General features: G+C 47.5%; 1 long non-coding RNA gene across 1 annotated transcript; it reads right to left on the reverse strand.

The window, feature by feature from the left end:
• Positions 1-6,268: 6,268 nt before the first annotated feature.
• On the reverse strand, positions 6,269-12,741 carry LOC131401032 (uncharacterized). Its single transcript, XR_009217504.1, has 3 exons — positions 12,102-12,741; positions 8,837-8,896; positions 6,269-7,304 (listed from the first exon to the last, which is right to left on the reverse strand). It is a non-coding gene; the product is annotated as an uncharacterized LOC131401032 (long non-coding RNA).
• Between the last annotated feature and the right edge of the window lie 976 nt (positions 12,742-13,717).

The raw sequence follows: 13,717 nt of genomic DNA on the forward strand, positions 1-13,717 counted from the left end.
AGGTAATTATATCTTGAACTCAAGGTTTACAAAACTTTCAACATTTTACAATATGTCTGCATTATTTTTCAGTAAAATGACTAAAAATATGAAAACGATTTTCAAAAATGCATAAGAAGAAGGAGGTTGAAGTCATGCAAAAATAAACCTTAGTATATTTATTTATTTATTTTTTGTGAGGAAGATCAGCCCTGAGCTAACATCCATGCTAACCCTCCTCTTTTTGCTGAGGAAGACCAGCTCTGAGCTAACATCTATTGCCAATCCTCCTCCTCTGTTTTTTTTCCCCAAAGCCGGAGTAGATAGTTGTATGCCATAGCTGCACATCCTTCTAGTTGCTGTATGTGGGACACCGCCTCAGCATGGCCAGAGAAGCGGTGAGTCGGTGGGCGCCCGGTCGGAACCGGGCTGCCAGTAGCGGAGCGGGCGCACTTAACCGATAAGCCACGGGCCGGCACAAACCTTAGTATATTTAAAAAGCAACTTTTTTGATGAAAAACCTCTAAGGAAATTTATCACAAAATACTATTAATGGTGATCACTGGGTGATGGGACCGTGGTTTAGATTACTTTCTTTATTATATTTTATCCGTCCTCCCAAATTTCTACTCAAATTTGAGTGACTGGCGTTAACTGCAGAATATATTAATGAAGGTCCATAAAACCCAAAACAACTTGGGGAAAGACAATGACAAGACCACTCAGAGAAGCAGAAATACTAGCTGCTAAGGAATCTAGGCAACTCCTTAGAAGAAAAGGCAATTTGAAAAGCAAAGGGGTTTTGTCTCAAGGCAGTGAGTTTTCACAAGGGACCCAACGGAAGGCAGCGGATCTAGCCCCAACCAGTCTAGCCCGCAGAGGCGCAGGAGGAAGGCGCCTCTTCTCGCGGAAAAGGCTCTGAGGCGTTTTTTCAAGCACGAAAGGCGGAGGATGAAGCAGGCAAGGGCGACTGCACGGCGCAACACTGCCATCTGCAGACCACAGAAACCGAACGCCGACAACCCCACAGGAAAATCCATCTTTTCCGCGGTTTTTCCTCGCAAAGACCTGGAGATCATGGCTGAGGAAGCCAGGCGGGATGAAGATGAGGCCCACAGAAAGGAAAAGAACCGGCCAGAGTGGCCCTGACAAACCGTTTGGGGCACGGTCACCTTCCTTAGTCCCGCCCTCGGAACCATAGCAACAGCGGCAGGAAGTCCCTGTGCACGGGAAGGACGCGACCGGGGGAGGGGGCGGGGCTGCGCTCCGATTGGCGGGTTCCGGGCGTGCGCGCGGGCGCCCGGTGAGATCGCGGCCAGTCTCCCTGCCCGTGGCCGCTGGAGGTTTCCTCCGGGACCCTGCCGCGAACTGTGGGCTGAGCGACTGGACGGGTGATGTCCAGGGCCTGTCGCCCGACTGCCCCAGCCGCCCCCACCACCCCACGTGCGGGACCTGTACCAAGCCCCTGCCATCCTCCTCCCGCCCACCCCCGGCCTGGGAACACGCTCGTCCCGTGGCACACTCCCCGTCCTCTTCTCAGCCCTCACTCCTCTGATCCCTGCCGGCGACCTCGGGGCCCACGAGGCTGACCCGGTCAACCCGGAGCCTCTCCGTCCTCGGGGGTGTTCGCCTCCTCCGCACCCGAGCATCCCCCAGCCCACGGTCATGCCCTGGGCATCAGGAAAGACCTTGCCCCTCCACGATGTCCGTTTCTAACACTCCCCTCTCTTATCACCTCGACGCCATGCCCTGGTCGTCCAGCTCCCTCCCTCTAATGCCTCTCCACCGACAGCCTTCAGCCTCTTGGAAACCTCCAGTCCACCGACCCCACGGCCTTCCTCACCGTCCACCAGGCCCCTCCTTACCCAGCTGGCCCAGGGCTATAAACGCTCCCCCTCAAACACAGCTCTTTTGCTCCTTGCTCCTTGCTCCTTCCTCCCTGCTCTGCTGGCAATACCACCAAATGGACAAACTTTGCACCCTCCACACCTGTATCTTCTCTCTCCTCTACCCAAAATAGCCTTCGGGAGAGCACCAGCAGCCACTCTTCCCATGTGATAGTCACTCATCATTCATTGAGAAAAGAGAAGAGATCACATAGCAACTCGCACCACTTCCCAGCAACACTGGATCTGCACTTGTATTCTCTGCTGCTCCTCTGGAGGAAGTGACCTGATCCCCTTGAGGCCAGGACCTTCACCTGGATCCCTTGCCCGTCTTCTCCAGAGGTAGGCCTTTGCAATCATCATTACTTTGTCCTGAATTGTCATGTTCCCAGTTTTTTTCAGGATTATTTATTGTCTACAAATACGCTCATATTTCTCACCCTTTATACAAAATGAGGTAAAACGTAAAGCCATCCCTTATCCCGTATACTTCCAACATACTGCCACATGTCCCTGATGCTTCAAACAGCAAGTCTGTCTCCCCTTGTTCTATGACCGTTCTCCTTGCTAACCACTTCAGTCGAGCTTCTACCAGCCTGTCGCCCTGAAAGAAACCTGATTTTGTCAAAAGTACCGATGACCTTCATATTGCCTGCTCCTATGATCGTGTCCTTGTCTTCAATTTACTATATCTCTCAGATGCCTTTGGTACACTTGACAATTCCCTCCTTTTTGAAGCCGTCCCTCCTTCCCTCTCTCTTTCCTTATCTCCCTCCTTCCCTTCCTCTGTTTTATTTTTTTTGTTTGTTTTTGGATATTTGACAATATACCCCCCAGGTGTTGTTCCTTCATCCACAGTGGCCACTCCACTCCTTCTCAGTATCCGCTGCTTGCTCCTCCTTTTCCACATGAAGTCTAACGGGGCCCCTTCTCACGCTACACTCTCTCCCTGGGTTATCTCATCCATTTTGCCATCATGTAGCATGTATATAACGTGACCTCCCACAGTCCTATCTCTTGCATCAACCTGTCCCCCTGAGATCCAGATTTGTCTCTCTCTTTGTTTGAATGACAAGGAGGCATCATAGACTTAACATGTCCCAAGCACACCTCTTAGGTGTGCTGCATTTCGTTTGCTTGCACTGCAATCCAACAACAAGTCCTCTTGATTCAGTCTCCTGAATACATCCTGTATCCATCCCCTTCTGTGCTTGTCTGCTGCCAGTATTTTAATATCCAAGCAATCTCATCATCTCTTGCCTTCACTGCAATAACTCTGGCCTACTTCTGTTTCCTGAACACGCCAAGCTTATTCCCTCGTTAGGACATTGGGAATCGCAGTTCCCTTTGCCTGGAAGAGTCTACCCCCAGATCTTTACATGGCTGCTTCCTTCTCAACCTTAGGATTTCTGCTCCATTGTTGCCTTTTCAGAGAGGCTCTCCCTGACCACTCTGTGTAAAGTCGTTTGTTTCTGGCCTAGGACCTGGATTATTTTCCTCCTCCATACCACACCAACTTATTGGTTCATTGGTTGGTTGGTATTCTCTCACTCCCCAGCTAAGTGCTAAATTACCAGCTCCTGCAAGAGGAGCAAACACCTATTAAGAGAGGCTCCATTAATATTGTTGAATGCTGATTAAAGGGCCACCTGAGACCTGTTGTTGCTTCCTTGCAGGTTGGCGAGGGGGGCAGAGCAGGGGGATCTTACTGGAGAATCTGCCTTCAAATCGACAGCTATTCTGCAATGCATGTGCGCCCCACGATAACTCCTGTAGGTTTCTAGGCATGGGTATTAAAGCCACAAGGAATACCTTGCCCTGCCTTGTTTTCCTTCTAAGTCATTAAGTTATCTTATTGCTATTTTAAATGACATATCCATGATAAATGAGAGGGAGAAAATGGCAGATGTTAGCCAATCGTAAGGTCGCCTAGAGTGGGCAGCAGTGCTATCATGACTTCATCCAGGAAGCTCTCTGGCTGCGTGGCATCAGGCACAGTCCTTAAATCTCCCTGTGCCTTGGTTTCCCTATCTGCACATATGGCAGTCAGGCTATATACCCACATGGTGACTGAGACTGTCCAGTCTCAGAACAGTGCAGGCACCCAGGAGCTTTCAAAATGAGTTTGGTAGCATTGATGCCGAGCAATGGGCTCGCTCTGCTCGCTGCAATCTGAGCCAATTAATCACAATGAGTTAGGGCTCGAGAAAGGAAGTTTTAATTAGATTAGCTGGCATAATCGGGAAGATGGCAGACTAATGTCTCAAAAAACCATCTTCAAAAGTTACAGAATCTTGAGGTAGTTATATAGGGAAAATGGGCGGTAAGGAGGGGGTTTCCTTCAGGCATGATGGACTCCAGGGTCTTTTATGGTTCCATTCTTCTGTCAGTTGTGATGGATACCTTGTAGGTGTGTTTCCCGCCTGTGGTCAGCCTGTTCCTGGAGAGAAACTCATAGAACAAAGTGTTAATTTATCAAGCTATCAGGGAGTACCTACGTAAGCAGAGGCCATAAATCAGGAGAGCATGTGAATTTTTTTAGAGTATGTGCAGAGCAGCGAGTAGTCACACGGGAGGGGCTGGGGCCATTTAGCGTAACAAGATGGCCTCACTTATGCTCACTTAGAGCATCATTGCTTTTCTTGTTAGCGGCTGCCAGCTGGAGAACTCAGGAGCCCAAGAAAAGGCAGCAGGGTGCCAGAGTGCTCTCACTTGCTCCTGATAGACTGACGCCCATATAACTATGTAGGAAACAAATGCCTTGTTTAGGACTTGAGCCAGGAACCTGTATTCACGCTTCGGTAGGAAGGCCACTGAAGGCATTTTTCCCAGAATGGGAGGTTTTCAAGCAAACATTTTCATTTCAATGATTCTGTAATTGGGACAGTAGTACTTTCATTCTGTTTTCCAATAATGTAGAATGTGCTCAACCCGGTAATGAGAAAAGTATTTCTTTTTAAAGATTAAACTATTGAGCCTATCTCAAGTGCTGCCCTTTTAATTTATTATCTGGTAAATATGAGAGTGTGAAAAAAAGTTTTCCCAGCCCCCAAGACATTTCTGCACGTTCACGGACGTGAACACGCACCCGAGCTTGCCCCGTAACTCCTGGAACACATCACAAGCTTCAGGATAGTTCATCTCTGTTGCCCAACTCTCCTTGACAGTTACCCGACAGTGGCAGGGACAGATTGCTTAGGAGTGAAGCTCTCTGGGCACTCACATTAAAATTGCTGATACAGCATCTCCTAGGACCCTTTTGAAACATACTGTCTCTCCTTCAACTCGGAGTTTATTTTTGTAGATCTTGTCCTGCTGATGATGGTGCAAGGGTTCGTATTTGGTAATCCCTTCTGTTTTATGTGTCTTTATCAGTTAGCTAACCTCTTTTTCCTAAAAAAGAAAATGCAAATCCTAAAGCCTTCCCTTTGTGATCTGGGTGTACTATGGGAAGCCTTGTGTCGGCATGAAGGACAAGCAAAAGAAAAGAATATTCTGTTCCAGCCTCGGGGGAGTAGAAGACACACAGAAGCCGTGGCAGGTGGAGGTAAGGCTCTCAAGCCTCAGTCTCCCCTCCATGGACCTCGTCTCAGACAAGCGAGATATGTCAGAGAAGTGGAAGAGGGGATTTTGCCCCTATTCACACTTGGGACTCACAAGAGTTCACTCTGCAGAATGACCCAGTAGCGTCTTTAGGCAGAGGGATGGCTGGAGTTTGGGAATTTAGCTTTCTGGAGCTGATCTTGGTTCCTGCTGTGGTGTCGGTGAGACCCCACGGGGCTTCATTCTCTGAGGGAGGAATGTGGAAAGTGGCTGAGACCAGAGCCAGGGGTTCACGAAGGAAGCCTAAGCAGGCAAGGGGCTCGGTGGCCCTGCAGCTGAGGCTGTGGAGTGGACGGCCCTGCCCAGGGGCAGGGTGGAGGATGAGACCCAGATTCAGGGGGATCCGCAGATGCCAGCAGAGTGAGCTGAGGCTGATTCAGGCGGGGAGCACCAGGTCCTGACCAAGAGGAGAGAGACAAAAGTGCAAGTTTCACTGTATGATCTCACTCATATGTGGAATATAAACCAACACATGGACAGAGAAAACTGGACTGTGGTTACCCGGGAAGTGGGGGTGGGGGGTGGGCACAAGGGGTGAAGGGAGTCATATATGGGGTGAAGGACAAACAAAAATGTACAACCCAAAATCTCACAATGTTAGAAACCATTAAAATATCAATTAAAAAAAAAAAAAAAAAAAAAAAAAAAAAAAAGTGCAAGTTTCACCAGCCCCACCCGTGGGTGGTGCAGGTCAGCCTCAGCAGCTGGACCTGGGAGACAAGGGTCATCCTTCCCTCAGAGACCACCGAGGATACTGTGATCAACATAAGAATTTCATAGATCCCTCCCCCCCAGCCCCGTCTCACATCACCTGGGAGACTTGTAAGACACACATCCCCCTTCCCCGCCTTGGAAAGGAGTAGGGAGGTGGGGTGGAAATCTGAGAGACTGAGCATTTCCACCAAAACAGACTGAGCATTTGTTCAAATGAACCATTCACATGACAGCATCAGATTACACTTAAGAAAGTAGACATAAAATCAGTGGGTTTTTTCACCCCTTACTATCCAGTCCAGAGCGTGGGCACTCATGATGAAGGTCAGATCGGCCAGAGAGAATAAATTAACCAAAGTGCTCATGCAGTCCGAGGAACACCACCCCCACCGGCTCCTCCTCTGCCCATGGTCTCACCAGTCCGTGTTAGAGGAGATTGGGGCATCCTGGCCTTGTCCTCTCCTTTAACCTAGGACAACGTTCCACATCCCATAAACAGACCCCCAAAACAGAGCACAGAAGGAAGAGTGGACCAGACAGACGGACACACAGAGTGGAGTAACTGATGAGAGTGGTCACTGAGGTGAGCAGGTCCTCCTCAAGGCCGTCGTTGCCCTCCACGAGTGATGCCAGGCTCCTTTCTCCTTTAACAACACAGGCCCCTTTTTCCAGGGCCTGATCCAGGGAGCCTGGCTTCAGAAAATGGTTGTAGCACTGTGTACTGCTGGAGAAAATCACAGGACCACATGTTAGAGCCACTATGCTTTCACAGTCTTCATCGTCTCCTGGGATCTCAGTGCTGTGAAGAATGCTTTCTTTGTGACTCTGGTCCCTCCCCCAGTCCCTTCTGAGAGCATCCCAAGATTTCACCTCTCTCCTTGTATCCTCTATCGTACATCTATCCCTTCGCCCTTGGCCAAAGCACATTCCCATTCTCAGGTGAGATCCCAGCAGGCAGACAGGGGGAGGGAGAAGGGCCTCAGCGCTGGAAAGGGGTGTGGGATTCTGTTGTCTCGGCAACATTCGTCTACTCATCGTCACTGGGTCACTCAGCTCAGGCAACAGCCCAGCTGGAAGGGCCAGGACAGATGGGAAAGCACATCTCTCCATCTTGCTCTCTTTCTGTGACCAGAGGTTGAGATAAAAAAAAAAAAAAAAACAAAAAACAAAGCTGGTTACCAGGGAAACTGAAGCTTAATCCATCTGACTCAAGAGAAAAAGAAACTAACAAGGGAGTGGAAACTAAGACACAGGATGTATTGTGCGAAGCCACGCACAGACATGGAATTGTGACTCTCAAAAATGTGATTGTCGCAAGGGTCCTGCGCATGCACCGACATATGCACACATGTGTACTCAGGAGCACTCCTTCCAGCCCAGAACAGCACTGTGACTGTGGTATAAGGTACATGCGGGGGAGGCAGGAGATGAGGCAATGAGGCAGGAGTGTAGGCAGAAGCCAGGTCATGAAAGGCAGGGAGGGACAACTTATATTTTTAAATTATTACCTACTCCTTCTTTCAAGGCTATTTTGACATTTGCATTTCGTTTAGATCCATTTGTGCAACTATTTATTTAGAACAGACTCTATGCTAAATCACCTTCACCTGAAAGAATGTGCAGTCCTATTTAAAAAAAAATAACCATAATGGTACGTTGCTGACACTGTGATAACGTTATCTTACGAAGCAGCTCTGCAGATCAGCAAATGCTGAAATGACATCTCTTGAGCACCATAGTGGGAGGCCAGTTGAACAAGTTCCTTTTTATTTATAGCAACTGAGGAACAAAAAAGCACTTGACAGAACCTCTGTCCAGGGTTGGAAATTTGCCTAGTGATAAACCAAGTGAAAAATAGATAGAGGTACAGTGGCGTAATACAGGAGGAGGCTTATTCCACGTATCAAAAATTGTCCTTTTTCACAAAGCTTTCGATGTTGCCCTTCCTGCTCTGTGATGTACGTTGAGTTGAGAAGCACCACTCAAATGGATATGTGGAGCTATAAACATTTGTGTATGTTCTAGTGCTTTGATGTTGGTCAGAGGGGTGAATCCCAGTGATCCAGCAGCTGGAGAGAGGCCTAAAAAGTATAGTTGCGTCTTAAAGCTTTTGTTTATGAGCTGGTGATAAATATATCAAAGAATGCCAAAGAGGAAACTTCCCGGAGGAGACCACAGAGGACCAAATTTTTGAAACAGAAAGAAGGCCCCTTAAGAGAGTGCCTTGCCCTGCTTCACAGGATGATGCTGAAGTTTTCTAATGGAGTGTGAGCTGTGGTTCATGGCCTATTGAAGCTCTAGAAACATATTTCTTGGGTGGATAGATGGATGGAGTCATGATTTCATACATGGATGTGCGGATGGATGGACGGATGGATGGATGGATGGATGGACGGATGGATGGATGGGTGGATGGGCTGAGACAAGATTGTGCAGTGTCTATGGGGTCACAAAACTCTTTGTGGTACAAAAGTCTTGGTGAAATTTTCACAATAAAAGGAAGCCTGAGATCTTTCAGTGCACGCTTTTTGACCGTGACAGCCATTCCAGGGACCATAGATTCAGCTAGGGTTCAGAGCCCTATTATCTTCATCAGTGCTGACAATGTTATAGAGGCAGATAGATAGACATGCAGTACGGTTAAGTGGTCGTACCTATGGGCGTTGGAGTCAGACAAACCTGGGTTTCACCATCTCTAGCCCTCGGGATCACTGCTGTAAAAGTCAGGATTAAATTAGTACCTCCCTCATAAGGTCATAAAGAGATTAAATGAATCAAGGTATTAGTGTTCCCAGCACGTACTAAGTACCCAGTAACATTAGTTTCTTATTACTATTGCCGGTCTTAATATTCATATCGCCTTGGCAGACCAAGGATCTGTATCTACTAAAATGGGTAGGGGTTGCAGTGGTCACGTTACCATGCCCACTACATCTACAGAGATTAGCGTTGTAGCACGGGGGAATGGCTGTCGGGAGACTCAGCTATAGGCTCAGGTCACCTTCAAGGTTGGGGTTCTGTGTTGTTGGATGTGGCGCATGCTCTGGCCAAGCAACGAGAAAAGGGAGCTGTCTCTCCCCTGGCAAATGTAGCCTGTCTCTCAGGAGAACACACAGGTATGCTAACAAAGAGGTGGAGGACTGGGGGGTGGGGGTGAGGAATGGTGATCCCTTCAGTTACACCTGATGGATGTCACACCCACCCATCTCCATGTCCCCCTCGAAGACCGTGGTTAATTCTGCCACCTCCCTCTGCAAGTCCTTCAACGTCCGCTTCATCCAACCCTGGTCCTTCTCACTCCTCTGAGCTCCTGGAAACCTGTGCCACTCGGGGGATCCAGTAAGTGCTTTCTAACACATCCATGGATATCAGATGTCTCCCTTCATTAAATGCTCATTCCCAAGGACAGGGGCTGCCTCTGCAATTCCTCCTCGTACCCCACTACAAACAGTCCTCAAAGCATAGAGTGGGAGGTGGCAAGGGGAGAGGATTAAAAACTTTGTGATTTGGTAGAATCACTGGTAGAATAATCAACCAGTTGTGGGATGGGCCTCAGACTGGCTGCTGTCCTGACATGTAGCTACCCAGTGAGTGGCAGATTGTGTGGGAAACACACAGTCAGACAAGCTCTTGAATCTTAGCTCCTCCATATTACTTCCTGTGTGACCATCTACTCTTTCATAGTCAGGCTTATTTTATGCAAAAGATAATGAATTATTTTCTTGCCCTGTAACATTTTTTTTGGTCAATATTACTGGAGGTGAAGAATGTAAATTATCACACATTGTAGATTCTCATTGAAGGAGACTAATTGCAGCTGTGACATCATCATTTTGTATTCATTTTTACCACCTTACCAGAGAGAGAGAGAGAGAGAATTAAACCTAAACCGTTGCACTCCAAAGGAAAGCCCACTGTCATGGGAAGGAAATGGCCTATCAAGTGAGAAAATCCATTTCTCCTCCTCTCTTTTTGATGTGAGGGAATCAGATCTCACAATGAAAATTTTACTCCCAGACTCTCTGACAAGATCACAAGGGTGGATTCCAGTCCACATTAACTTACATGTTTTATAGTTATTTCTAGGGCTAATGTAGTAATCATTGTTATTTACTAGAGCTCAGTTATGGAGACTGTATCAGAAAGGATATTTACTCAGCGCAGAACTGATTGTCCCATTCGAGTAATGTTATGATGGGTCGGGTACCCGTCAAGAGGACTCTGCAGGCTGCATCATGAAAAGTAGAGATACACCTCTGTAAGCCAATGTGCACGCACATGCTCTAGTTCCTTATGCAGCCAGTGTGAGAATGCTATTGATATCATCCCACAAGGGAGTACCTGGGCACAAGGACTGGCATCTGAAGTATCTCAACTAAGTGCAGGGGCAACAATATGCCTGTGCTCACCATTGTCGGGAGAGACCCCTGATTCCCACTGCAGGGAGAGTGTACCACCTGCCTCCCTCTGAAAGCACTCGTGTCCTATGCCTGGTTTTAGGTTTGGTTTAGTCATTCACTCAGAATATATCTTTTTTCCATGTTTGTTTCAGTCATTACACATAAGTTCTGACCTTCAGTGGAGCCCTCCTTATGTTTTAGGACACTTTTTTTTTTTTTTTTTGAGGAGATCAGTCCTGTGCTAACATCTGCCAATCCTCCTCTTTTTGTGCTGAGGAAGACTGGCCCTGGGCTAACATCCGTGCCCATCTTCCTCCATTTTATATGGGACGCCGCCACAGCATGGCTTGCCAAGCAGTGTGTCGGTGTGCACCTGGGATCCGAACCGGCAAACCCCGGGCCGCCGCAGCGGAACGCGCGCACTTAACCGCTTGCGCCACGGGGCCGGCCCCAGGACACGTTAATTTTTAAAAGTCCAATTATTTTAGTGAATTATAACTTTAGAGCACAGTCTAGAATCTAAATATTTATTGAGACCATCAATGTCATGCAACTTACAGAAAGTAAAACAAGATATCTCGATTTCTTTAAAATATGCATGACTGTTGAAAGCAAAAATTATAGCATTGTCTGGTGCGGTTTTTGATGTATATAGCTGTATTTCGTGTTACAACTATAATATAAAAGTCAGTGGAGGAAGGTAAAGGGTCATGTGTGGTTGTAAAGATTCCATATTTTACTTGAAATAGAAAATATTACCTCAGTACAGACTGTGTAACATTATGTATGTGTAGTATTTTGATCACTAAAGCAACAACATAAAAATAAAGATATATAGCCAAAATTCTAATACAAACATTAAAATGGAGCACTAAGAAGATTCAAATTATCCAAAAGAAGTCAGGATAGAAAGAACAGGGGGAAAAATAATAGGTCATGGAGAAAACCAGAAAATGAATAGTAAAATGGTAGACCTAAGTCCAACCATATCAATAAATAGATTAAATGTAAACAATCTAAACATACAAATTAAAAGGCAGTCATTGCCAGATTGGATTAAAAAAATCCAACTATATGCTGTCTATTAGAAATCCACTTTAAATATAAAGACATAGATGTATTAAAAGAAGTTGGAAGAAGTTGTATCATGCAAACAATAACCAAAGAAGGAAGCAGTGATTATATTAATATCAAACAAAGTAGATTTGAAAGGAAAAAAAAATCTTCGAGTCCCTGTTTTTAATTCTTCTAGGTATATTCATAGAAGTGGAATTGCTGAATAATATGGCAGTTCTACATTTAATTTTTTGAGGAACCAGCACACTGTTTTTCACAGCAGCTGCACCATTTTACATTCCCACCATCGATGCACAAGGTTTGCAATTTTCCACATCCTCACCAACACTCTTTTCCTTCTTTTTTTCAAATAATATCCCACGCACAAATTCACCAGTTTCAGAAAGCAACCTAAAATCACCAGAAAGAAAGGTGCACAGTGCTTTGGTGAAAAGAGACTCACCTAATAGGCTCTGAGTGCATCTCGGTGAGAGGTGAGACCTCTCCAGGGACTGGGACTTTGGTGGCGGCCATTGTTGTGGCCTGGTGTGGGCGTGCTGACACAGACGCTGGCAGTGGCCATTGGAGTTCTCCCTGGGGCCTGCTAGCCCAGGGTCTGCCCCACCCACTAGAGCACTGACTTAATCCAGCTCAGCCAGGGCAGGCAGCCCACCCTAGGGACTGGCCCCACCCAACAAGCAGCCCTCGGGCAACCTGTGGGCCCGCTAAGTGAGCTGCCTGGATTCTCCGCAGCCTGGTGAGTGGGTCCACCTCTGTGGGGCAGGGTGTGTGCAAGGAGTGGGTGGAGAGTGTGGGATGGTGGTGGAGTGTGTGGGGCTCCTGCCTTGGAGAAACTGCGTCCACTTCAGGAGGTCGGGGCACGCACACGGGGCAGGACTGTGTTGACTGTGTGTGTGGACCTGTGGGCGGCGGGGCTTGTCAGCTGCAGAAGACTTGTGCTTCTCAAAGACCCACATAGGGGGCTTGCCCCACCATCCAAAGCCTGAAACAATTCGGTACTCCCGTGCCTGAGGCCAGCCACAATCCTCAGAGAGCTGACAAGAGACCTAAAGGCTGGAGGCTTATAGCAATTGTAAGCCCCTGAGCCTAACAACCTGCCACGCTGGGGGCCTACTCACTTAAAAGAAATACTGCAACACAAATGTGCTATTAGAACTTGCAGCGAACTGTGCTGGGGCTCCCCACACCCGGTAAAGAGACTGAAGGGCCCACAACAACTACAAGCAGCTGAGCATTACAACACCTGGCCAGGGGCATAGCTCAGCCTCCCTGGGCACTTACAGGGAGAGCAACCACGCCACAACAGAAGGACACACGTAGCCCAAATAGAGGTCACTCCTGGAACATTCAGAACTGAGGGAAGCACACTGCCGGGCCTCCTAAGGCATCACTTATATAAGGTCACCTCTCCAAGAGCAGGAGACATAGCTGACCTACCTAATACATAGACACAAGCACAGGGAAAGAGGCTAAATTGTGGCCCGACCATTTGTGCGTGGGCCCTTTAAGAGAGGCTTTAATTTCTTTGTGAGCCAGCTTTTCTGGGGGTACTCCCCAATGTTTTAGTAGCAAGCAAAGTCAGATATTATGCCACTTGTCTCGATTGTGCTGGGTTCAAAAAATGCCTATAGCGGAGGCGCTCCCCGGCTCAGGGCCCCACTCCTCCAGGGAGGGCTGTGTACCTTTGGGCTACTCCCAGGCGGCCGTGAAGCACTGCGGCTTGTGAAGGTGGCGTTTTTCCTCTCCAGAAGGGAATTTCTGCGTCTTCCACCTCAATTAGGATTGTCGTTTGTTGCAGGAGTTCCTCTTATCCAGTTTTCAGTTCTCTCTCAGGGGTAATTTTTCCAAAAGTAGTTGTAAATTGGCTGTGTCCGTGGGAGGAGGTGAGTTCACAGTCTGCCTACGCCGCCATCTTGACTTCTCTCTGAAACTTCTGTATACAGAAATAAAAGTACAAAAGAAGGAAATTTGGAATGTCAGGAAGAAAGAAAAAACGATGGAATGTTAACATTTGGGCAAATATAATAGACTTTCCTACTCCTCTTAAGTTTTCTAAAT

This window comes from Diceros bicornis, chromosome X (genome assembly GCF_020826845.1).
Source record: "Diceros bicornis minor isolate mBicDic1 chromosome X, mDicBic1.mat.cur, whole genome shotgun sequence".
Lineage (NCBI taxonomy): Eukaryota > Metazoa > Chordata > Mammalia > Perissodactyla > Rhinocerotidae > Diceros > Diceros bicornis.